Source organism: Cupressus sempervirens, chromosome 5, assembly GCF_028749045.1.
Source record: "Cupressus sempervirens isolate cs-2001-9-10 chromosome 5, ASM2874904v1, whole genome shotgun sequence".
Lineage (NCBI taxonomy): Eukaryota > Viridiplantae > Streptophyta > Pinopsida > Cupressales > Cupressaceae > Cupressus > Cupressus sempervirens.
In genome coordinates, this window is record NC_143122.1 from 640,242,131 (window position 1) to 640,260,804 (window position 18,674).

The following is an 18,674-nucleotide window of genomic DNA, read 5'->3' on the forward strand; positions in this document are numbered from 1 at the left end:
CGGATGAAACAGCAAGCAGATCAACGCCGTTCTGAGCGCTCATTTCAAGTTGGGGATATGGTTTTTCTTCGTCTACAGCCATACAAACAATCCTCCCTAAAGCTGAAAGGGCGTCATAAGCTGGCCCCAAAATTTTATGGGCCTTATAAGGTTCTGCAGAAGATTGGTTCAGTTTCTTATAAACTGGAACTTCCTCCTTCTTCCCGCATTCATCCAGTCTTTCATGTTTCTTGTCTAAAGAAAGCTCTGGGTACCACTGTCAGAGCACAAACTAATCTCCCTGAAATGGATACGGAAGGATCCATTATCCTGGAGCCGGTGGCAATCATTGACCAGCGCACTCGCCAGCTTCGCTCTCGCTCCATCTCTGAGGTTTTGATTCAGTGGCATGGCATGCAACTAGAGGATGCTACCTGGGAACCCCTTCTTCAGATTCAACAACAATTTCCACACCTTAAGCTTTGAGGACAAAGCTTTTTTCTAAGGGAGAGGGGATGTTAGGAACCTGTGTGTTCCTTCTGTTTATTTTGTTAGAGTAGTGTTGTTGGACGCATATGCTTTGTAAGTCGTCCCGTGAGTATATTTTATTATCCCACATGCATAGGTAGTATTACTTTTCTAGATCGTACCCAGTATATAAGAATAGGTTGAGGCCCTTGATGGGCACGGACGAATTTATTGTATTGAGCTTGCTCAAAGGAGGTTACCCCCTCGAAGTGGCCTGCGATCAGTAGATTCATTCTGAGTTTTGCTATCACTTTGTATTCTGTTATTTCGAGCATTCTCACGATATTGCTATAAGGAGGTTCTTCACAGTTGCAGACTTCAGTTCAAGAACCTCCAATGTGATTAACCAACTGAAGTCAAATGGAGAAGACTATCAAAAGCAGAGGATAGTGGAGAAGATATTGAGGAGTTTACCTCATAAATATGACCATTTGGTCATGACCATAGAAGAGGCAAAAGACCTCACTGTTTTGACAATGGATGAGTTGATGGGTTCTCTTCAAACCCATGAGTATAGGATCAATAGATCCACATCTTCTTCTACCCAAGACCAAGCATTCAAGGCTCAATCAAATCCAAGAGGAAGGGGGAGAGGAAGAAATGGCTCAGGCAGAAACTCCAGAGGTAGAGGTCGGGGAAATGGAGGACAAAGAAATGTTGCAGCAGAAAGCTCAGGAAGAGCAGATGGAGCAAGTAGCTCACAAAATACTTCAAGAGGAGGTAAGAAAAACTACAACTCAAATAAGAGTAATGTAGAATGCTACTACTGTCATAAATATGGGCATTATGCAAATGAATGCTAGAAGAAGCAGAAAGATCAATTAGGACAAGCAAATGTGGTTGATGTGAATATGGGAAGTGAAAACACCGCCTTCATCATGTGTAATGTTGGTGAAGAAGGAAGCCTTGAGGTTTGGTACCTTGACAATGGATGTAGCAACCACATGAGTGGTAATGAAACCTTGTTTTCATTCATTGACAAGAGTTTCAAATCAGAGATTAAGATGGGTAATAATGGAACCCTACCAGTTGTGGGCAAAGGATCTATTATGGTCCGCACCAAGAAAGGTGAGAAAAGGGAAATACAAAATGTGTATTTCGCCCCTGGTATGAAGCACAATTATATGAGCATTGGTCAGCTCATTCAAAATGGATACAAAGTGTTGATGGAGAATGACATGTGTGTCATTCAAGAAAAGGATGGGAGCAAGAACCTACTTGCAACAGTTCAAATGACCAAGAACAGAATGTTTCCCTTGAGGATTGAGACATGTTTCTCATCTCAAGTTTGTGTTGCACCTCCCACACAATCAACTCTAAGGAGTGTGATTGAAGACCCCTCATGGCTATGGCACCTCAGGTATGGTCATCTTGGCTATGCTGGTTTAAATTTATTGTCAAATAAAAGAATGGTAGAAGGTTTGCCACATGTAGAAAATTCTTGTGACAAGTGTGAGGCTTGTATTTTGGGTAAGCAACATAGGCTTCTTTTTAATTCTAGAAATTCTAGGAGGGCTAGATATCCATTAGAATTAGTGCATACTAACCTAGTCGGTCCTATGCAAGTTACTTCCATTGGGAAGCGTACATATTTTATGACATTCATTGATGATTTCAGTCGTAGGACATGGGCGTATTTTTTAAAGAATAAATCTGAAGCATTTGAAAAATTTGTAGAATTTAAAGCCCAAGCTGAAAGAGAATGTGGACACTATATCAAGGTCCTAAGATCATATAGAGGAGGGGAATATACCTCCAATTCTTTTATAAACTTCTGCAGGAAACATGGCATTAAGAAAGAGCTCACAGCTAGCTATACACCACAACAGAATGAAGTGGCTGAAAGAAAGAACATGACCATTGTTGAAATGGCAAGGAGCATGATGAAAGAGAAAGGTCTCTCAACTGAATTTTGGGGAGAGGCTATGGCAACAGCAGTTTACCTAATTAATAGGTGTCCTACAAAGGCAGTTCGTGATAGAATTTCAATGGAAGCATGGTCACGAAGATGGACAGTTGAACACCTAAGGGTGTTTGGATGTGTCGCATATGCACATGTGCCTAAAGAGCAAAGGCATAAATTTGATGACAAAGGTGTGAAATGCATTTTCACAGGGCATAACCCAGAATCAAAGGCATACAAATTATACGACCCATTGAACAACAAGATGATGCTTTCAAGAGATGTGAAATTTCTTGAAAATCAGTCTTGGTATGGTTCAACTGACGAGTCACCGGGCACTTCTAGTAAAGTGCCAATTATGAGTGAAGAAGATGTTGATGAACAGAAAGAAGAAGGAGCAGATAGAAGAAAAGGCAAGCATATTCAGACAGTGCTGAGCTCCTCTAGGCATGACCGAGTGTTAGTGTCGAGTACCAGTGAAGACCGACCTAGTCGGCAATGCAGCAGCAATGAAGATTCTAATCCCACACTCTCCTCCCTGTTACCAGGGAGATATACCAAGATAAAAGGTATGAAGATTATGATGAGAGTGTTAATTTTGCATTATTTTCTCATAGTGATCCAATATATTTTGAGAAAGCTATTAAGGAGAAGAAATGGTGTAATGCCATGGATGAGGAAATAGATTGCATAGAAAGGAATGAGACATGGGAGCTAACTGAATTGCCTCCAAAGAAGCAAGTGATTGGAGTGAAATGGGTCTATAAGACCAAATGCAATGCTGAAGGCAAGATTGATAGGCATAAGGCAAGGCTGGTAGTCAAGGGCTACAAACAGCAGTATGGCAGAGACTATGAAGAGACCTATGCCCCGGTTGCAAGAATGGAAACCGTGCGTACTGTCATAGCAATTGCAGCTCAGCACAAGTGGAAGGTATTCCAAATGGATGTGAAGTCCGCCTTCCTAAATGGTGTATTGAAAGAAGAAGTGTATGTGGAGTAGCCACCTGATTATGAAGTTGCAGGTGAAGAGAACAAAGTATATAGATTGAAGAGAGCTCTTTATGGGCTCATGCAAGCTCCACGGACATGCTACAGTAGGATTGACTCATATTTGATGAGTAATGGCTTTAGCAAAAGCAATGGCGAGCCCACTCTTTACATCAAGGCAGCAAATGGTAATGTATTGATTGTTGTCTTGTATGTAGATGATTTGATTTTTGCTGGAAATGACAAGGCTCTAATTGGTGAGTTCAAAGAAGCCATGAAAAGTGAATTTGAAATGACAGACCTAGGTCTCTTGAAATACTTTTTAGGGATAGAAGTAAAACAAATGCATGATGGCATCTTCATCTCTCAAGAAAAGTATGCAGGTCAGATCTTGGAGAGATTCAAAATGTAGAATAGTAAGGCAACCCCCACACCAACAACAATAGGTCTGAAGTTGAGCAAGGGAGACTCTAGTAAGAGAGTGGATCCAACACTATACAAGAGTATGGTTGGAAGTCTAATGTATTTGACAGCAACTCGGCCAGACCTAATGCATGCAGTAAGTCTGATTTCCAGATTTATGGAAACCCCAAAGGATTCCCAGTGGCAAGCGGGAAAAAGGATCCTAAAGTATGTGAAAGGTACCAAGGGATTTGGGATTTTGTATACTGCAAATGATGAATTCAAATTAGTTGGTTACACTGATAGTGATTGGGCTGGAAGTATAGATGATAGGAAGAGCACTTCCGGATACATGTTTCATATAGGATCGGGTGCAATTTCATAGGCATCCAAGAAGCAACCTATTGTTGCTCAATCTACAGCAGAGGCTGAATATATAGCAGCAAATGCAGCAGCATGTCAGGCTATTTGGTTAAGGAGGATCTTGACAGAATTGAATGAAAGGCAAGAGGATGGAACCACAATTTATTGTGACAACATCTCATCAATTGCATTGTTTAAGAATCCAGTCTTCCATGAGAGAAGCAAACATATAGAGATCATATATCACTTCATCAGAGAGTTGGTGGAGAATGGGGATATCAAGATGAAATTTTGCAAATCTGAGTAGCAACTAGCATACATCTTTACCAAGTCATTAGGCATTGGAACTTTTGTGCACCTAAGACAGAGTCTTGGTGTAGTTGATTTGGATCAACATTGATCCTTGTTTGTGGGTCTCAGGACAAAAGGGGAGTGTTGGAAATAAATGTCAACGCCTGCAGGTTGTCCTCGAGCCCCACGCCCATCTACCCTGTTAGGTCACTGCAGGCATTCATGGACGACAGGCATTCATTTTGGTAGGTGAGATTTTCGAATTTGGAAATGAGAGGGAAAACCATTTTAGGTTAGAAGACAAAGGGAATGATTCATTCATTCCATTGAGAATAGATCAAGCAGATCAAAAGAAGTTGCAGAGAAGAGCAGTGGAAGAAGATCAGCAGATCCAGTTGTCAGAGTGCAGAGAAAGAAGCTTGTTTTATTTCGTGCCTGCAGTTGCACGTCTTCTCTCTGATCATTCTGTAAGTTTATTGTTCATTGGATTCGACCTGTGAAGTAGTGATTGCTCCAGGCGTTTTTGTATGCAGCCATTAGAGCTGCAACTTTAAAGTTTGAAGTATTGAAGTCGTTTGAAGTTTTAGGGTAAATATAAGTTTTTCTGGTTGAAGCCGAATGCTCCCAGATTTGTAATAGTTTAAATCTCAGTTGAATAGAAAGCAAGCAACATACTTAATCCATTGTTCTTCATCTTCTATTCATTGGATTTAACAAGTTTGGTTGAAAGCTTTAAGCTTTGGCTGTCTGGTTTTAATGGTGAATGCATTCACGTTGAAATATTTCTTAAGGTATATTTCTTAAGTTTGAAACAGAGCACTCGACATCTTCTTTCTCAGTTGGAGCCGAGCTCACTCGACATCCATTGGTGCCGAGCAATTATTGTGTGCCGAGTTCTTCTTGTGCCGAGCTCACTCGGCACCTCTTGCCTGTCACTCGGCACCGAGCAAGTGCTGAGCTATCTGGCACTCGGCACCTTCATGTGCCGAGCAGTTTTTTTTTAAGTGTCGAGTATGAATTGTTTTTAAGTTAAGTTGTGAGTTTGATTTTTAATCTACTTTTCTCACAATGGGGCATAGAAAACAAAACATCCTCGTAAAGAGGGAGCGCAGACGTGAAAGTTTGGTGGAGAAATAAACTATGAGAAATAAGTGTTGCAGGGGATAGTGTACTTGGAGTCCAATGAATCTGCGCCTTAAACTGTTCCGTTGAAATGAGGAGCTCTTTTGTTTTCATAATGGTGAATACCCATGTAGCTTATCATTATCGTTAGAGGTGGAGACTCCATTATCCAAACTACAGTACCCACATTGGCATTACCCACAAAGTTTTTCTTAACAAAAGATTGAATTAAACGATGCCCACTTTCACTGCTTCTCACTCCAGGCACCAAATGATACCATGCCAGAAACAAAACCTACATCAGAAGACGAAAAATTCGAATGACAAACAAACCCCCGAAACTACAATCTGCCCTAATTTCGACATGAATGGCTCATAAATAGGTAGATGCGATTGGAATCAAGCTTTTACATCAAGACAATATTAAAAAACTAAAAAGCAAAAAGCGAAAAACAAGACCGTTAGCCTTGAGTTCCAGTTTGGAAAGAGCTGGTGTGTGTTTATCATGCTTTTATAATCGTCTTTCTTTATATGCTTATAATTAGTTCAGTCTTGTTTGCAACTTATATAAGATATGATTTATTTATTTTAATTGATTTTTTTAAATAAAATATATTTATCAATAATTTTTACTAAAAAAATATTTGACAGTAATTCTAAATATAAAAAATATTTAAATGTTTAGTAATAAAATTTTGAGCATATTATTTCATTTGATATAATAAATTAAGTTTTCTTCATTTTTATATTATATGAAAAGCAAGCAAAAAAACTATCAAATTATAATATTTTGATTAACTAATTATTATATTTATTTCAACAATAAATTTTAAATGTATAAAAGAAATCAAATATTTTCATAACGCTTTTCTTAAAAAACTATTGAAAAGACAAATGAGATAAATAAGAAAATAAGTTATATTGGCACTTCTACTTAAAGGAAGTGCAAAGATTAGGCCCTAGAAATATATGTTTAGTGATATATTAGAAGATAAAATCAAAGATTGTGAAAATCAAATTCAAAAGTCATAATAATTAACAATATGGCTCAACAAACATAAACAAGCAATTGAGATTTACCTTGCAAGTTCCCCATGTTCTTTTACTAAAGTAATGTATACTATAGCTTCCACAATTAGTCTATGAGATAACCTTTCATGATTTTCCTTAGTATTTTTGAGACAATATGCTATTTAGAATAATACATGTAGTGAAGATTATGAAAATGAAATTCACTAAAGTACAAATATTCTCATTTTTTGTGTGTTGGGTAATATAGTAGTACTTGCACTTAATAAATGAAGGAAAGAATCTAAATATATTTCTTGGCTTCCTCACGAACATAGAAAAGACAAGGGACAACATAGATGTCTCAACTTCAATCTCTTGTACAACCCACCTTCAACTCACATTCCTTTAAACATTGTTAAAAAACAAGCAACCAACTTGTAGGATTGATAATCAATCTAACTATTGTGATGCAAAGGGAAGAGCAATCATTTTCAAAACAAGATCTACTTCAGTATACTAATCATCAACTCATTTGTCATAAATATTGTAACCTTTTCAAAGTGTTAGATATCTCCAAAAGAAATTCATTTAAAAATATTATTTAAATATCATATATTAATTAAATTCAAATTATTATAAAAGATCCAACTAGTAGAGTTTGTCATATCAACATGGCCATTTTCCTTAATAAAAAAAATTAATTAAAAGATAACTATTCAAAACTAATACACTTGTATTGAGATGTAATCAAAATCAATTGTGTGAATGACGAGACTCAACTCGCAAGATCGACATGGCTATAATAGTTGTTTGCATTTGTTGATGTAGATTTTGATGAGGAGGCAAGTTGTTTAGGATGGCCATTCACCTTACAATAGGCCTAATTTCCTATTCTTCACAAAATGTCAATCACAAGCCCTAAAACTATTCTCACCCTTCCAGATCAAAGCTTTCAACATGTCAACGTGTATCTAAAACTCATTCAACAACCAAGTCCACATATTACAATTGTCAAGCATTCTTGGAAACTCGAATAGAAATGTGTGAACAAAGACATCTTAGGGGTTTGAAAACCTACAACCAATCTCTGAAAAAGCTAGCATTTAGATTAGATTTTAATGTCCTAATGTTAAAAAACTTGACAGGTTTGAGGACTTCAACTCCTCCCAAACACCTGATGCCATCAAATTTTCTATTAGGTGAAATCCCCCCTGGAGATCCTAAAAAAGGGATAAACAAAGAAGAAGACTATTTTTTAATAAAGACAAATAATAGATATATACAACTACAAACATAAAAGAGTTCACAATGGAAGATAAATAATTAAATGACAAAAGATCCCCAAGTGTTCATCACTTACATGTGCATCCATATCCACCTACATGAATTAATCATACAAGGTTCATCTCAAGATCTAATCTAACATCAAATTTGAGGTTCATTTTAAAGCCCAAATCCAAATTTCCTATGTGATTAAACCATACAAGTTCAATTTACCATTAACAACATTAAGAGGATGTTTAAAAGTGACATATGAATCCTATGCTTCCCATAATCAAACTATCAAAGACTAGGGAGCAAGAACACCAAAAAAGGTATCCAAATCAACTACCATATCCACCAAACAAGTCAAGAAGCACCTATGTTTGGACTTATAGGTTTCACAAGAGATTCTAGGTGACATTTCTTAGTAGTGCTAGGAGATACTTCTCAACCACGCAATATTTCTCATATTAGCTAGGTGATATTTCTCATAATAGCTACGTGATATTTCTCAGTATTGTGGGGAAATATTTACTAGTATCATCCAACTTTGTTTTTCGAAGGTCACACAATCTAAAAATGAGAATTGAAAAACTAAGGAGATGAAAAGGGTTAGAACGTCCACACCAGGAAGTACAGGAACCACCAAAGTCAAGGAGCAAACACTTGAGAGCATCAATAAGCATAAAAAGGACCAAGAAACCTCAAATAATATCATACTACTCTAATCCATGATAATAAACATCCTCATAAAAATGTGTATATGTGCAACATCGCAAAGAAGGGAAAGAACAAGGATAAAATGCAATTGAACTAAATCAATCTTGCTTGTTTCCTCCCAACCATAATGGCATCATGAAGCCTCAAGGATCCTAACCATACCCTCAAGCATGAAATATATCAATTGGAAAACAAGATTTTTGGTGTTACCTTATGAGTTCTATCTTACCAATAACCATAAAACAAACCATCAATGAAACATGAACATCCAATGTCATAATAGAAGTTTATCAATCACATTGCTAATCCATAGCAATAGTAAGCAACATCAAATAAGAAATAATATCTCACATCATGATAAATGAATGCAACAAGTAAATACACTAAGTATCATCTAAAACACGATATCAATACATCCAAGGTAGAACATAAATCACGAGGAAATATGCTCCAGATACATCGAAGCACCAAGTGAACATCAACTCTGGCCTCAAGACTATAAGAAGACCATCTCTAAACACTAGTCCCCAACAATGGTAAAGGTAGTTATGCCTCCCAACTACGTGGTATCGATAGCCCACTCTCATTGTGTTGAAGGAGATAATGACTTGACCACAATCATATAAGATAATCACCCATGGATAACACACACACACACACACACACACAAATTAAGTATGATGAAGTAACTGAGAGGGGAGGGGTGAATCAGTTACCACACAAACAATTCAACTGAACTGTCACCTTGTTATAGGATTTACAAAATGGCTGTTAAACCAACTCTGTTAAGAGATTCTAGATTCATTGTTACAATGATTAGAAAGCAACAATGAGGTGACCTGAATGATATGCAACTTATCTTTTTCTGATTACAGATCTCTGTTCGGCTTCATTGGATCCTTACTGATTGAATACAACTTTGCAGCTCCTCCAGGATATCTAATACTTCATCAGAATTCACTCAATATTCGCTTATTCCATCTCCATATATTTCTCTCTCACTTTAATTCACAACTTGAACATCTAAATATATACCTTCCATATTATCAAGTTGGCTCAAATATAAGTTACAACAACTGAAAAAATCATTACATTAGTCGGCTGCATGAAATAATTAAACTTAATACCAAAACAATTAAATACTTCATTGACCGACCCAGCTCGATGACCACTACTCCAGAATGGTTTTCTAGTGTTAACCAAGTGAGGCTCGGTAAACACTGCAAACCCTACAAAAATCCTTTGGAGATTGAGTGAACTCGATTAGCACTGACCTTCCTTTGCTGACCTTGTGAGCTCGATAGAAGCTAACTCTCTACCACATTTCCTTTGATAATCGAGTGAGCTCGGTAGATGTTAACTTTTCTTTGTTAACCTTGGGTGCTCGGTTAATACTAACTTTCTGTTACAAAATCCTTTGAGGCCCGAGTGAGCTCAGTGAATATTAACTTTTTTTTGTTGACCTTGGGAGCTCAGTTAATACTAACTTCTTGTTACAAAATCCTTTGATGCCCGAGTGAGCTCGGTAAGAACTGACTTTATTGAGTAATGTTTTAAGAATGTTCGATAGACACTGTAAATTGCTTTGTTGATCATCTGAGCTCGGTAGACTCTGTCTGATGACTGATATGACATTTGTGTAACATCAAAGACAATACAAAATTAACAATTGTATCCAATAGTATGATACCAACATCTATATGATCATGAAGGAAGTGCAGTACATCAAGTCACTAGTCAAACCCAATATAGGATAACTATTTAGGGACTCTAGTGGAGTGTAGGTCGATTGGCATCAAGAAATACAAGTTCAATGTGATATGGATCAACCCCTCTATGGAGGTAACATACTTGGCATGGATCAAATCCCACATGAGGCCACATGTCATGCTTGTGAAACTACTTTTACATAAGACTACAGACATACAGACTTCGTACCCTCGCACCAATGCATCAAATACATATAGGTGTTCACTTATCAATAAGTTTTATTACCCATTCATTAATTTTGTTATCACTTATTTAAACCTCTTTAACTTACCTTGTTGTTCATTTCTAGGTTGGAGTACATAAGAGAAACCACTCCATACATCTACCCTATATACCCATGCTCATCACATGATGGGTGCCCATAGGAAATGCAAGTTCCTAAACCAACCCCCAAATGAACAATCTATCAACCATCCTACATTCAAGGGTTAGGATCTTGCAAATCTCATCATACACACGCATACACACATAATCTCATATGTGGGCTCACCTATATTCACAAATATAATCAATAGAACTAATGCAAGGGTTGAATATTGGAATGCAACAATGATACAAGTGCAATGAACTCACTTATCCAAGCATCAAGTCAGGAGTATGGGTTCATCATGAGTCCTAATAAGAAATAAATTACCAAGTATCATGAACTCACTCAACTTACCTAAATCTAGGAGTATGGATTTGACACAAATTCAAATGTTTATGAAATAAAAGAATAACAAGAAAGATAACATGGAATACAATCAAGACAAATGCCACCAAAATCCCAACAAAACATGGGTGGTATGCAAATTAAGGCAAGAATAAAAAGCTCAAAATTCAAACTTCTTAGATAACAATGAAACTAAAATCCCAACTCTATAATAAGGTCATGAGACCAAAGGTCCAATATAATTCACATAATAGACTTAGAAACCATATCCAACAATGCCCTATAACCATTCTAATTCCATAATCCTAATCATTGAGGTAATGACTACAAGATCAAAACTCTAATTAAGCCAAACAGAGAAATGGGCAAAAAATATATGACACACAAGATGAGACAATGTTAAAAAAACTAATAAATAAAATATCAATAAAAAGGTAAAATTAAAACCCATTGGTCTAAATCCATAGAACATCACACTTTTCAAATAAAATATTGGACCTAGACACTTTGTGAAAATCCAGTAGCACAACAACATGAAAACTTATGAATCCACATGTTGAAAAGGTAAAATGCTCACACCCATCCAACTGGTTAATGAAATTGCATAAAAATGAAGGAGAGCACTATTTATCAACTTCCTAACATGTTATGATTGAAAGAATTAGTTAAAATGAGCTATAAAAACATAAAAATTGAAAGACCTACCTCACATGTTTCACAAAAATCAAGCATCGAGAGAAATAAATGAATGCTGCACCCAATCAGTTGAAACCTTTCACAAAGTAGAGCAATCTTGATACAAATCCAATGAGATTAATCTCATGAAGATCCACCAAGCCAAACTTCTGCAATGAACAAATCATCATTTCAGCCCAAAGAGGTTTTTAGCATTTTTCTCTTGACATGTGAAATTAATAGGTGAGAAGTAAGAAATAAAGTTCTCATTTGCCAATACAAATGCTTGTCCAAAGTGACTTATGAATTAATGTTTTTTAAATAATTTAATAACCAATTGGCCCCTTTCCCAAATTAAACCAAACAATTCCAATTAAATTGGAATCCAACTACAATAAATTAGTCGGTAAATAAACTAAATTAAATCCACCTATCCCATAAATAAGTATTTAGTTAATATTTTTCCCAATCACTACGAATTCCTAAATGCAAAGACACACTCATGGGTCTAAGCACATGTGCATAGTGAATTTGGATATACCAATTACCAAAGGGTTATGTTGTTATTGCATTAGTGAGCTTGCTTGATTATAATCTGTTTGAGTCTTGGTTCCCCTAGCTTAATGGTGGCCCCATGGAGGCTTAGGATGGGAGCTGAGCCTTCATGGTTCTTTCTTAAATGAAAATTAAGTCCTAGGTGAAGCTTGGAGTTGTTCATTGTGTGGATGCAACATGAAGGAGACAACTTGTCATTTGTGTATTCCATTTGTAATGGAGGAATCTCCATCTTGCTTAAATTATTGTGATGTATAATTTCATGTTAGTAAATTGCGATTTTGTGGAGATGTAAAAGGTATGAATGTTTAGTCATGTGCATTCATATGTAGTGAGATGTAGAGTTGAATATCTTGATGATATAATTGGTATATAGAGAAAATAATTCCAAATAGATAGTTCCTATAGTCAATGTTCATAGGAATGGTTAAGCATATGTGAATCATGATCATTGTTTGAACTATGAAGTAATATAAGAAAAGTACATTTCAAATATGTTTGATCATGTAAAAGATTTCGATGATAAATCAAGTTAATGAGTAATCTCATTTAAAGTTTTAGATATCAATAAAAATAGGTTTTGAAGGGACCCCAAAACCCTTTAACAAAAATAGAAAAGATTAAACATGAAGCGCAAGTAGGTTTTATAAGGACCTGAAACCTACTATTTAAACAATATCAAAATTAGGTTTTATAAGGACCTAAAACCACAACAAATATCCATAAACTAAACTTGGGTTTTACAAGGACCTGGAACCTAGTTTAAACAACTGATAAAAACTAGATAACACTACCAAAAATAGAAACAATTTACTAGGACTAGTAAATAAAACCAAGACAAGAACTAAAACTAGAGATGAAAGACCAGTCAATGTTTCTATTGCAACTCTTTGATCATTTTGACCACCTCTTTACCAATGTCTATATTTCCTTGAATGGAATCAGCAACCAATCCACCAGTCGCCTCCATAGCCCTCTTCCTAGAACTCTACCTAGTTATCTTACTAGGACCCCCTGGCGACATAATTTCTTCATTGGTACACTTTCCTAGACTTGCAGTAGTAGCATAGATACTGGAGGTAACCTATTCCATTTTATTACCACTTTCCTTGATAAGCAGCCAAAGGTTTTGTTCATAGTCCTTGAGTTTGAATCTCATTTAAAGTTACATTGTAGGAGGAAAGATAAATTTAGTAGAGTTCGTAGATGATCCTACAAAATGTAAAATGTGAGACTGATTAATTGTTGTAGGTTATAATTAGCATGAAAAAATTCTTAAATTTCCAAATTATAATCTATGTTTCAAGTGGATTCAATAGAACTAACAACTTGGTACATCCATTAGAAAGTTAGAATTAACATCAAAACTAAATATCAAACCAAATTTAATGATACAATACACTAAGGTAAAGAAAATAAGCCTAGCAAAACACATATTATTAACATACATTGACAAACAATCCTATAGATGTACATTTTTCTTTTGGAATTTGTATGGGAATGAAATAAAATCCCCTCTGCCTATTATAATCTTTTAAAATAATCAAGGGAATATTCCTTAGAATTCCCTATATAGAAAATCAATAACAAATTTCCCTACCAAGAAGATTGTTAGAATATATAGTCCAATATAACTAAGAGAGAGGGGGGTGGGTCCTATCAAGCAGACTTCTGTTCCTTTTGATCTTGTACCTAGATCACAAATCTCACATCTAGTAATCCCTTGGATTTCTTACTCACATTTACCAAACACTCTACTCCTTTTTGCACTTTGCACTCAATACAATGATTGCCACTTTTCAATACACATTTCAAACAAGGAAAATATCTTTCCTTTATACCATATCTTCAAAATAATTCCACGATTTGGCCTTGAGGCCTTCCCAATTAATTATAATAAGATAAGGGGCTTTCTAATGAATGGTTCATAAGGCATAACACTTGGTGAAAGTTTTGCAAATGGGGTTGCAAGCTTTGGTTTAATCATGGAGGAAATTCCATAGTTAAGTGCACTCAGGTTGGAGTAGTACTGGGATGGGTGACCTCCGAGGGAGTCTCGGTGCTTCACCCCTATGAGCATCACCTAGATCCAATGAATGCTAAGTGTTCCATTTAGTCTCACAAGAGATGGATTCATGTTGAATCACTACTCATGAAATATGAGTCAATGAGTTTGACTCAAAAATCACACAATTAAATCCTCATAGCAATATCACAATTTGACTTGCTATATAAATTGTCTCCTACTTTTCAATTGATGAGCTTAAGGAGCTTTCTAATGAATGGTTCATAAGGCACAACACTTGGTGAAGGTTTTGCAAATGGGGTTGCAAGCTTTGGGTTTAACCATAGAGGAAACTTTGTAGTTAAGCACACTCAGGCTAGAGTAGTACTGGGATGGGTCATACCAAATACCAAATACCAAATACCAAATACCAAGAGTCCTCATGAATGAATCAACTCATAATAGATACTCCCCCATATGGGAAGCATCAACATTCAGTCTAGTCTAACAATAGTGCTATGTACCATTGGACTGATGCACTCTCTACATCATCTACTTAGAAGTAGGCAAGGGCATAAGCCCAATCATACCTCTCAAGTACTCAAATGTATCTTTAGGTAAGGGGTTCATGAAGATATCTATAATATGATTTTTAGTACTCACATATTCCAATCTAATCTCATTTTTTGTTGTCTTCTCTCTTAAGACATGATACTTTATAGATATATGCTTAGTCTTAGAATGCAACACATGATCCTTAGACATACTTACAGTACTTGTGTTACCATAGTATATGATAATAGGTTTTGTATATTCAATTCCAATATTTTTTAGCATCTGCTTCATCCACATAACTTGATTATAGTTATTTTTTTCTACTATGTACTCTTCTTCTATTATACTATGTGAGATACAATCTTGTTTCTTGCTCAACCAAGACACCAATCTTCCTTCAAGAAAAATGCTCCACCACTGGTTCTTTTTCTATCATCCATACTGTCTGCCCAATCCACATCAGTATATGCACATAGAGTGAAATCACTCGATCTATGATACCAAATTCCATAGTCAAATATTCCTTCCAAATATCTAAATATCTTCTTTACTACTACATAATGATGCTCTTTTAGATGATCTTGAAATCTAGCTATAATCCCAATTGCATTTGCTATATCTAGTCTAGCGTGAGTTAGATATTACAAACCTCCAATCATCGATCTGTATGTCTTCTACTCAACTGTAGGTGTCTCATCTTTTCTGTATAACTTGTGACCAATTATCATAGGTGTACCAACAAGCTTATAACTTTCCAATCCAAATCTCTTCAACAAGTCTCTGGAGTACTTGGCTTGTGAAATGAAAATACCATCACAATTCTATAAAATCTACAACCCTAGGAAAAACTTCATTTCTCCTATCCTACTCACCTCAAACTCATTCTTCATTTCTTCAGAAAACTTATCAATTGCTTCATCATTACCTCCAAATATTATGTCATCAAAAAATATTACTATTATCAACAAACCATTCTCAATTTATTTCAAATGCAAGTTCCTATTTGTTGTACCTTTAGAAAATCCAAGTTTTTCCAAATAATTGTCCAACCTTGCATACCAGGTTCTAGGTTCTTGCTTCAGTCCATATAGACCTTTCTTTAGTTTGAAAATCATATCTTTGTCTTCTTTTAGAGGAAAACTTTTAAGATACTCAATATATTCCTCTTCTTCAAGTTCTCCATTCAGGAAAGTTGATTTAACATCCATCTGATATACTTTGAACTTCTTATTCATTAAATAAGCCAAGAACATTCTTACTACTTCCATTCTAGCTAAGGGGACATATGTCTTCTCATAGTTTATGCCTTCTTGTTGTGAGTAACCTTTGCATACAAGCTTGGCCTTGTTTCTCTCAACTTCACCTTTTTCATTCATTCTTTTTCTGAATACCCATTTGGTTCCTATCACATTCTTGTCTTTAGGTCTAGGAACTAAATCCCATGTTTCATTCTTCACAATCTAATCTAGTTCTTCTTTCATTGCTTGAATCCAATGATCATCTTTAAAAGCTTCATCTGCACTCTTTGGTTCAACTTGAGATATCAAACATAATTTACATACTTATTCATTTACTTGATTACTGTTTCTGCTCCCAATGAATCGTTTAGGAGGATGATTCTTTGATATACTTCTATTAGGAGTTGTCAACTCAACTCTTTCTTATGCACTAGGCTTAGATATATGCTCTTCAATCTAATTCCCATTCTACAAATTATTGTTAGTCTCAATGATAACTTCGACATTCTCTTGGTTAGCCTTTGGATAGATAATAGTTACCAAAGATATCTCTTCTATTACTTCATTTTTCTTAACCAATTCAAGCTCATTAACTTTATCGTCAAAATCATTCAAAAGTATTTCCATACTTGTTTTAAATTCTTCATCTTCATTAGACAATGAATTATTTCTATCTTTCCTTACTCTCTCAGGACATGTGGATGAAAAATGACCAAACTCTTTACATGTCCAACAAACAAAAAATTTCATACCTTTTGGCTCCCTTTTCATAAGCAGATCAATACCTTCCTTGATCTTCTTGTCTTCTTTAGATCTAGATCTATCTTTACGTGTGTCACTATTCCTTTTTTATGAAATAAAAGGATTCTAGATCTTGGAACTCAATTCTCAGTTCTATACACTTTTTTGATGTCTCACCAAGAAGCTCCATCTTCTAGGTGTCAAGATTTCCTCCATCAGACTTAGGACTATCTTTTATGAAGTGACTTGCCACTGATATCCCAAAGTTGTTAAGCTTCCTCTTCAAGGACCTGAGGCTCTGATACCAATTGTTAGAATATATAGTCCACCAATATAACTAAGAGGGGGGGAGGTGGGGGGGTCCGTTATCCAATTAATATCACAACTATCAACCTTATTAAACTTTAACCATATGAGCACTATAATTAGAAACCACAACAAGATACTTGTGCACAATAACACTAGATATGTTAACTAGGGAAACCCTTGATCAGAGCGAAAATGCTGGTGGAGATGGTACCCACAAGATGATGTACAAATATAAATATTCCTTGTTAGAGGATGGACCTTGTTGGAGTCAATAACAAAATTTAGTACATATTATTCCTTGTTAGGAGACTTTGAATCCATGTTAGGAGATTCCAACTATGTTAGAAGCTATGCCAACTCTGTTAGGAGTTGTCGAAGATAGTTGGACTCATTGCCCAGATAACTTCAAAGGAAAGATCAATGAACCCACTATCCAAATGATCTATGTATTATTCCTTGCAAAATAATAGAAATGAATAGTACTACTCCTTCCTCTTTCTATCTTGTCACTAGTACAAAAACAACAATAAGTGACCAAAAAGACCACTAAAATTTATATATATGTGACTAAAATTAATCGCGTAATATCCAATTATTTAACGCTACTAAATTTACTATTAAACAATTTTAGCCACTTATTTGATCACTGATTTTGATCATCTCTTTAGTCACATATTTAGTGGTATATTTAATAGTACATTTAATCACATATTTAGTTGCATATTTGATAGTTAATTTAGTCACATATTTAGTGGTATATTTAGTAGCATATTTAATCACATATTTAGTATATTTACTCACATATTTGGTAGTGTATTTAGTAGCATATTTAATAGTATATTTGGTCACATATATAGTAGCATATTCAATAGCATATTTAGTCACATATTTGATAGTGTGCTTGGTCATAATAGGGCATGATGGAATCAAACCACCATCCTCCTGCTTGTAAATCAAGTGCTCTTCCATTGAGCTAGGACCCTTAAAGAATACATAATAAATTATTATTTGTTTCATTTCATTCTCAATATAGTACCCAAAAAGGTTATGGACCTATATTTCTTGAAATGGGGGCAACAAGGCAACATCCAATCAAGCTGACAGTTTAAAGGCTCATTTTATTTCAAAAAATAATCCCAGTTTGTCAAACATAAATCAGCCAGAAGAAAACTGAATTGTGGTAATGGATTTTAAATTTTAAAATGGTGTCCAACTTGTTAATAATAATGTAGAAGTGCATGTAGTGGTTAGAAGATTACTTCAAGTGTGTCATCCAAAAATAGACACTCTATACGAGATACAATGTCATTGCCTTAATGACACTCTGCACTAGCCACTGACATGACACTCCACTAATAGATAAAAAACCACAAGTGATAAACAGATGAGCCAAAAAAAGCACACACTAAAATCTTCATAATGCATACCATCCATGTAACTATTAATACAAGAAAGTTTGCTTGTGCCTCATTTTTGCGGTTAGCCACCTCTAACAATTTCTACAAAGTTAGACATTAACACTAATAATGCAATTGAATAATATTATCAGTACAAACAAATAAAAATTTCTTAAAACTTAAATGTAACATTGAAATACAGTTAG

The 18,674-nt window shown here is 35.4% G+C and overlaps 1 pseudogene; it reads right to left on the bottom strand.

The window, feature by feature from the left end:
* Positions 1 to 5,650: 5,650 nt before the first annotated feature.
* The window catches only part of LOC149557536 (polyadenylate-binding protein 2-like), a 46,474-nt pseudogene continuing 33,450 nt past the window's right edge, over positions 5,651 to 18,674 (bottom strand).